Source organism: Eucalyptus grandis, chromosome 3 (assembly GCF_016545825.1).
Source record: "Eucalyptus grandis isolate ANBG69807.140 chromosome 3, ASM1654582v1, whole genome shotgun sequence".
Classification (NCBI taxonomy): domain Eukaryota; kingdom Viridiplantae; phylum Streptophyta; class Magnoliopsida; order Myrtales; family Myrtaceae; genus Eucalyptus; species Eucalyptus grandis.
Window position 1 is genome coordinate 56,083,778 of NC_052614.1, and position 9,463 is coordinate 56,093,240.

Below are 9,463 nucleotides of genomic sequence, written 5' to 3' on the forward strand. Positions count from 1 at the left end.
CCGTACATAATCAGTTTATCGTCTTTGAGCAAACCGAGCAAAGAAGTCGCATCTCCTTCAGCTGCTGCTTTGTAGAGCCTCTGCGAAAGTCGACTCCTTCCGAGTCGAACATCAACATCAACATCAACAATTGTCCTCTTGATTTTCTTTTGTTTCCGGTCATGTATTTTTCCAGATTTTGATTTACTCTTCAAATGTTGAAAACAATTATTTCTATTATAATTACCTCATAAGGTGCAATGTTAGCATCTGACGGGCACACATCCGCATCTTCGTTTATAATTTTCATCTGAGGACCATCTCGTCGAACGAAAAAGTATACAATTTAGAAATTCAATTTTATAGAAAAAAATAGAGCATCCCAATCGAAAATTTCCCAATAGTTTAGGGACCCAATGCCTTTATCTCGGAGGAGAAAACAAAGCAAAGAAGGGCTTCTGATTGGCATTTATGGTCTCCCAAGGAGTCTTTAGAAATTTCCAAACTTGTTAAAAAGTCTTGATCACCTTCGCTGGTGTCTACTTGGTAATGCCGAACGTTAGTCAGAAAAGGACAATCCAATTTTGTTTTGAAAATGGGCCGGCCAGGTATCTTAGGTATTGGAATCACTTGCGCTGCTCATATCGAAAACCTCAGCTCATTTCTTAGCTAGGTCATGCCACACTAACCGGTTTTCTCTTGTAGAGATATCTAAAAGTAATAATCTTCTTAGCTATGGAAAACTTGGAGATCGGAACAAGAGGTGGCGATGCACGGACATTAAGAGGGGAGTACCATGTGTTCTTGAGTTTTAGAGGATCGGATACTCGTTACGCATTCACCGACTTCCTCTACGACTGCTTGGTAGATGCTGAAGTCCATGTTTTTATGGATGAAGAGAAGCTCCGTGTTGATGAAGTGATTGGTGAGAACCTTTTATGTGCTATCAACAACTCTACACTTTACATACCCATCTTCTCTCGGACTTATGCTTCCAGTAAATTGTACCTCCGTGAGCTTGCACACATAGTAGACAATGAATCCAAATCAGAGGGCAAAAAAAGCATGCTTCCATTTTTCTCAATGTAGAACCTGAGGACATTAAACTTAAGACTTGACGTTATAGGAAAGCCTTTAAGAAGATGAGGAGGAGTTTCCTCACGAAGTCGAGGTGTGGAAAAGAGCTCTTCAACAAATAGATGAAGTCAAGGGATGGAACATGAAAAGGGACCAAGGGTAATACGCTTTTAAGATCCCTTCCTTTTTCTTCCTTTTCCATTTAGGGATAGACGCTGCCCGTCAAATAATTTCTTATAAATATCCATGGAACATATTTAAAACTACCTCCAATTGCTGTTCTCATTCAACTTTACATCCTTTGCTTTATTTTACACATCTCGTAGTGCGGACTTTAAATTACACAATTTTGAGTGCTCCTCAAGAAACACCAATTACACAAGGAAACCAAGATTCTCTGAAGAAAGATCATGTCTAAATATTCAATAGAAGTGAGAGCATCCCGAGAACCTGTAAAGAATGAGAGGATCTGTCATCTTAGGCCCTCGAGCTCCATGGAGCTTGCAGGAGGTCCAAATCATGGCCGTGCAACCTTGATCAGGAGGAGTCTTGTCAAGTTTCTCTCTACCAGCTGGGTAGTTTTCTTCTTCCTTTAAACCCTTTCTTTCTTAGTCTCGACACCTCTGTTTCAGCCATGAAAGCCTCCTCTCTTCCTCATCTACTTCGTCTCTCCAATTTACTACTCATCTTAGAGTACCCTCATTCGGCCCCTTAACCCAGCTTTCTCCTTCCTTTTGCATGTCTTCTTTCCTCAACTTTTCGTTTGTCGAATTTCTTTTCCTTCTGCCTTACGGGGCCTTCGAGTTTTTTGGTCTGCAGGTCACCATTTTCTTCGTCTCTGACCTCAGTCTTTTGAGGCGACATCCTAACTTTGGTCATGGCTCGCAAAGGAGATCTTGCTGCATCTTGAGTTGCTGCACTCTGTCAATGATTGGGTAGATTATGTTTTGAACAACAAATTGAAGAATGGCATGTCGAGCCCTCACCTGAAGCTGTCGAGGAGTGCAAGTTAACTTTAATTGGTAAAATCCCTTCCAATCCTTCTTTCAATTTTCAAGCTTTTCAAACGGTCTTGAAGAGGGCTTGGAGGACGAAGCAAGTTGATATTCTGTAGAGGGAAGCGGGAACTTATTTAGCGAAATTCAGGTCTCAATAAGAAAAACAGAGAATTCTAGAAATCGGACCTTGGCAATTCTCGGGTCATCTCATTAATTTCAAACCTTGGGTTGCGAACACCCCTTTGCATTGTTATGATTTCTCCACCTGCGCATTCTGGGTCCAGGTGGTAGGTCTGCTCTTGGAATGTTGTACAGACGATATGATTCACAAGGCCGTTAGTACTTGTGGGTAATGTTCGCAAGTGAAGTCGATTTTATAATTTGGTTCCACCCTACGTGCGGGCTGTGCAAGAGTCGAATTGGCCTTATCGGGAACCTTTGAAGACAGGTAGATTAATCAAATTCAAAAAAAGAACTCTTTGGCTGGATTTTAGGTATGAACGGTTACCACACTACTATTACTCGTGTGGCAGATTGGGACATTATACAGACTCCTGCCCATCAGTACCTTTTAAGGAGAATATGTTTTCTGACTCTGAAAAAAACTCCTTATGGACCCTGGCTAAAAGTAGAAGTTCAGCAATATAGCCCCTATTGGCAATTCTATTATGATCGATCAGATGTGGATGAGGATTGGGAGGAAACAATACCTGAAACGCCTCCCACCAATGCTCAACCTCTCCCCCATTCCGCCACCACCTGCCCCCAAAGCAATTGTTCCTCCTCAGCAAGCTATTTCTATTATACCGAGGGATTGCAATGCTATACCAGGCCTTGTTTCTTTGACTTGCCATAATATGACTACTGCTCTAATCCCTGCTGAAGAGAAGCTAAAAGGAGTGCAAGTGCAGTCCTTAGTTCCTCAGGCCAAGAAAGGAAAAGGCGTTCGTTAGAGTATTAAAATTAGCCCTGCTAAGAAACCAAGACGCTATACTCCATATGACATACCTGGTGTTAATTCGACAGATTATGATGATTCTCTATTACTAGACACGCCAATCTTAGAGGCGGGTGAGGATGGATCGTGCGTCAGTGGCTGGCCCTAAACTGCCACCTGTTCATAGATGAAACTCATTAGTTGGAACTGTCAGGGTTTGGGCAATCCTTTGACAGTCCAAGCTTTAAAAACCCTTGTGTCTAAGGAAAAGCCCGTCCTGTTATTTTTTATGGAAACGAAGAATTGCGATGAGGTTTTGATTCGCCTGAAACGTACCTTGCATTTTTTGTACCTTGCATTTTTTGTACCTTTAGGTGTTCAGTCTTGTTGGTTTAGCAAGTGGTTTGGCGCTTTTTGGAATGATGGCCCGCGGTTGACAGATATCACCTCCACTCCTCATCTTTTCGACTTTATCTGTCAGGATATCTCGGAGGACGAACCATGAGGATCACTGTCTTCATGCCCTTCTTTTTTTCAAGCGCGTCAGCATATTTGGCAGACTTTGCAGCAATTTAGCAATCATAATGTCTTACCTTGGGTATGCATAGGTGATTTTAATGAAATTCTTAATCGTTGGGAGAAAATGGGGTTTAGGCCTGCTGACTCTTACCGTATGTCTTCATTTCGAGCTATTCTCAATGATTGCTGCTTGTTGGATCTTCCTACTCATGGCTGTGCTTTCACATGGACGAACAACCGAGACGGGGATGCTTTAGTGAAGGAGCGTCTTGACAGGGCATTATGCAATATTGAATGGCATGTGACATTCCCTAATGCACAAGTGTTTGCTCTTCTCTGTAGGCTCGATCACGGTCAATAGTGTTAGATTCTATAGCTGTGTTGTTCGAAGACAAGGCGTTTTACCTTTGAAGCTTTATGGAATCGGGATCGAGTGTAGATCGGTTATTGACAACTCCTGGCACTCTTGTTTCGGTGCGGATTCCACTCTCTTGGTTAAGCTTCGAGTAGTTCTTTCTTGCTTTGTCCCGTTGGAGTCATAAGAAATTCTCGCACAATAGGCAGACATGAGAATTAGAGCATCGGTTGGAAATCGACAAATCAACACAATACTTCCTTGGATCAATCACGGGTCGAGAACTTTAAAGAGGAGCTTCAAAAAGTTTGGCGAGAGGAAGAACAATTTTGGGCGATGCGTTCTCGGATAAATTGGTTAAAATGGGGAGATCGCAATACTAGATTCTTTCATGCTACCATAATCCAAAGACGACAACGAAACCGTATTAACTTGTTGCGTGATGAAAGTCAGGTATGGGTTCGAGATCCTGGCAAGCTAAAGGAGATGATTACCAATTACTTTTCACAGCTCTATACCACTTCAGGCCCTCGTTGTTATGAACAGATTTTAGAGCGTGTAATGCGGTGGTCACTTGAGATATGAACAAAACTCTTATAGCACAGGTGACACTTGAAGAAGTTAAAGAAGCTACATTTCAATTAGATGTCTCAAAAGCCCAAGGTCTGGATGGTTTGAACGGATTATTTTATCAATTTCATTGGGATGTTCTTAAAGTGGATATATTTCAGGCAGTCCAGCAGTTCTTTCATTCTGGCTTATTACCTTCTGAGTTAAATCGAACTGCTATTACTTTGATTCCCAAAATCCTAAACCCAAAAAACTTAGATTAATATCGCCCTATTAGCTTGTGCAACTATGCTTATAAGATTATATCTAAAGTGCTTGCTAACAAGTTAAAATCTATCTTTTGCCAACCTTAATTTCGAGGAACAATGTGCATTTGTGGGCGGCGTGATTCAAGACAATGTTTTATTAGTCGAGGAAGTTATTCATCAACTTAAGTTAAGAAGAAGGAAGCGTCATTTTCAAGCTGTTCTTAAATTGGATATGTGGAAAGCGTATGACCGTGTTGAATGGGATTTTTCTCAAGGATTATTTACTCAGATTAGGATTCCATTCCCACTAGGTCCGATTAGTTATGCAGTGCATCTCAACAACAACATTATGCGTTAAAATGAATGGTGATTGTTTGCAGAATTTTCATCTCACTAGAGGGCTTCGACAGGGAGATCCTTTATCCCCTTATTTGTTTATTCTCATAGCCAATCTATTATCCTTTTTAATCCAAAATGCTATCGACATGGGTTTTCTCAAGGGAATTAAGTTGAATCAATGGTGTTCTACTCTATCACATCTATTTTTTGCCGACGATGTTGTGTTTTTTCTTGATGGTACCTTGATGGAATGCGAGAATCTTTCTAATATGTTAAACCAGTATTGTCTGGCCACTGGACAAACTATTAACCATAATAAATCTGGTGTTTTTTTCAGCCCATCTTGTCCTATCTCTCTACAGGAAAACTTGGCTCGTGAATTAAGGGTGTTGGTTTTACAGAGATGTGGTAAGTATTTAGGAATACCTACTGATTGAGGACGCTCTGAAAAGGATATGTTTTCTTGGCTTATGAGCAGAATTCGATCAAAATTGGAGGGATGGAAGGAGAAACTGATATCTAAGGGTGGGAAGGAAATTTTGCTTAAGACTGTGATTCAAGCTATTTCTCAATATGCCATGTCTGTTTTCAAAATTCCTATTTCATTATGCAAAACTATAGAACATCATATGGCTGAATTCTGGTGGAACAATGATACAAGTAAGTCGGGATTCATTGGCTAAGTTGGAAGGTCTTTGCAAAACAGAAGGAAGTTGGAGGTTTAGGATTTAGAGATTTGATTAGCTTTAACAAAGCCATGCTTGGTAAGCAAGCATGGCGCCTCCTTCAGCCTTTATCTTTATGGGGAGGTTTTAAAGGTTTATATTTCCATTCCTCATCTTTTTTAAAGCTGTCAAGGGCTCTCGCCCATCTTGGGGGCGCGAGTCTCTTGAGCGGGAGGGAAGCCATTATAACCAACGTACGTTGGTCGGTTGGATGGAAAATCAATTAATATTTGAGAAGACGAGATGGCTTCCCATGGGCATTCTAAGTGGACCTAAGGTCCAAGAAGAACCCCTACTAGTAGCTAATCTTATTGATCGTCTATCGGCACACGGAAGACGGACTTACTTTGCACAAATTTTTCGACTTGCAGATCATACAACAAATCTGAGACATTCATATTAGACCTACCTTCACTAAAGATGAGCTCATATGGACAGCCACTAATCAAGGTGCTTACACAGTTAAATTCGCATATCATTTAATCAAACAAACAGCAGCAGATATTTCAACTATTGGTGCTTTTACATCATATCAAACTCCTACTTGGTTTTGGCGCAAACTGTGGAAGATGCCCATTGCTCCAAAGATCCGTACCTTCCCGTGGCCCATTTGCAGCAACTCCTTAGTGACCAAAGACAACTTGCATCGTCGACACATTATTGATAGTCCTTGTTGCTCACTGTGTAAAAAAAATATTCCAGAAACTTTAGAACATCTCTTCCTACTCTGTTCTTGGACTCACAAAGTGTGGTCTCATCCCTAGATTGGTGTTCTCATCACACCTAGTAACATCTAGCGTCTGGACTCATGGATCTTGTCCATTATTGGGAACCATAACAGATTACCTCGATTGGCGTTGATCTCTAATGTGCTGTGACAGATCTGGCGAGCTCGGAATGGCTTCCTCTTCAGAGGGTCTTCTCTTAATCCGACCTAGGTTGCAGAGGCTGCATTGGCTCATACACAGGTGGATCGGTTGTTTGCTTCTTCCTGCACACACAAGAATAACTCGATTAAAAACAGAGGACATCTCTGGCGTCCCCTAGATCTAGGGGTTCTGAAGGTCAACATTGATGGCTCTTATCAACCAAGTAGCAACAAAGGCAAAATAGCTTGCATTTGTAGGGATCACCAAGGAAAACTCACTGATGGTTTCTCCAAAGGCGTAGCTGCGTCCTTGGCTCTGCAGGTTGAGATCCAAGCTTTCTCCTTGGCTCTTCGGCATCTTCTTGATTAGGGCCTCCAGCACGCGAAGATAATGGTGGAATTAGACAATCTCATCCTCGTCGAGACGCTGAACCGTCGGACGCCGCCGCCATGGATAGATCGAGCTCTCTTCTCTGAAGCGGCCTTCTTGTTTACCCTATTTTCTCATCTCTCTCTAGGGTTCTGTTGATGGGAGGCTAATTCTGTAGCCGACTGGGCCTGTAAGGCCCATCATAGGACTTCCTCGATCCGTAGTTGGGCTATTTTTCCTCCTTTTCATCTTATGGATCTAGTTTGTGCGGATGCAATTGCCACTGGTTGTACGGGTTTCTCCTATTAATATAATATGGCTTTTCTGACCCAAAAAAAAAAAACCTTGATTAGGAGGGAGGTTAGGGGGGTTAGGGAACGGTTCTAGGGGTGCTGGAACTTCGCATTGGTACAAGCACCGGGCAGCTAAGGATGGGCGGCAGCTGATGGTCAACAATGATAGGTAAACCAAGGAGAATGGTGAAATTTAGGGGGGAACACACGGTGCAGGGGGTGCCATAACTTTGCACTGGTACAAGCACCATGCATCTAAGGACGGGCGGCAGCTCAAGGTCATTAGTGAGGTGACCTGGGGAGAATGATGAAATTCATATTAAGAAGAAGATGACAATTGAATTAATAAGTTAAGGCTACAAAAGCAACTCGAAAAAATGGTGAAAAGTTGGAATTCAATTTGCATATTATGACACGTGGAGATGCAAGTAGATTTGTGTGGACAATGGTTTTAGCAATTTCTCCTTATTATTTTCATTTTCACCTTTCTCCAGGTTTGTCCTAGACAAACTAGTAATCACCCATCTAATGAAATCCAAAGTAATGCAAATGTTACAATAGTTATATTGCTGGCACTAGGAAATAGTGGTAGGTTTCGACTCTATATTTTTCTTCACCAAATATGGATGACGTTGCATGTCACGGCCTCAATCCTTGAGCGTGTGCCCATCTCTCGGTGGTCGATTAAATTGCGACGTCCCAAGACATGTCACCGACTCATTCTTTTTAATGCGTATGCGGAAGAGAATAAATAAATCCCCATACAGCACAAAGATGGGATAGAAAAGCAAGGCCTATTTTGAAACCACACAACACACTTTTATACATAGCAGACTAGATCATTTACAAAACTAGTATATATTCACAAGTCTACAAAAGCAAAAGGGCTACAAGTCCTCTAAGCGTTTGAACCCTTAGCCGAAGACTCTGAGGTCTCTTGGGGACTCGGGTCCACCACTGCACCACCAGGAGGGTCAGTCGTACCCTCACTAAAAGCGATTTCTAACACTGACATAGGGACCTCAGACTTTGGTAGGGGACCTTCTCTGGGTCCATCTCGCCCGCGATGATACCACGATATGAATTGATAGGGTACCCTCCGAGGTAGACCCGCATCAACCCAGATAATGGATCCCACAAGTTCATAGAACCAGGCTGCTTGGCCCCCAAAAAGAGGAATCAAAGAGATCTGTTCGGTGACTTTCTTGGGTTGGCCAAAACACTCAGGAGGATTTGCTATCCAAAGACCTGAAAATGTTACCCATGACGAGGTGAGACAATGTCTCAGCAAGTTTACCTCATAAACTCCGACTAGGAAGGAAATATGCCTAAAAGCCGTCTATGCACACACAAGACAGAGAACTTACCTTTGCATTAGTTCATTCCTGCAAGTCAGTACAGTTCATATTTTCAACCAATTTAACATCCAAGGAAAGTAATGAATAAAATTACGGGAATTACTTTTTAGCAATGAAAACATCTACGTTGTTAGATCGGAATTCACATCAACAACCCTAGATATGATTTCTAATTAACACGCTATTTTTTTTTTCTTTTTCACTTAATTAATGAGAATCAAATCCAAATGCAATGCTTCTAATCTAACATGAAATGATATGACATGGTAGCATAACCTAAATTATATGACATGAGTAAAAAAATGCAATAATTAAATATGCAATCTAAACTAATCTAATGACTTAACTCTAATGACAATCAATTTCTAGCTAAATGGACCTAACCACAATAACTAAGTAATATGCATTTCATGAACCTAATTCTATGCACATGACATTTTTTTTTTAATAATTTTCTTAAAAAGCATGCAATCTATCTAGAGATTGAAACTAATTTATCCTAAGACATTTTTTTTGTATTTTTAATAAAAATTCGAAATTAAGACTATCAAATAATTAACATGCAATTTAAATCAATGAAACGAAAATCTATCCTAAATTTATGTTTTTGGTATTTTTATTTAAGAAATTCGAAATAAATTTCCTATCCTAAACATGCAACAAAACCTTAAAACCAGTAATATCCTAACATGCATTTAACCTAACTAAAATATTTTTTGGGGTTTTCCCTTTACAGGAGCAATCAAATAAAGGCATCGAGAACAACACAACAACAAATCAAGCAAGATATCATCCATGTCAATTTAATTTTGGAAATAAATTGACGA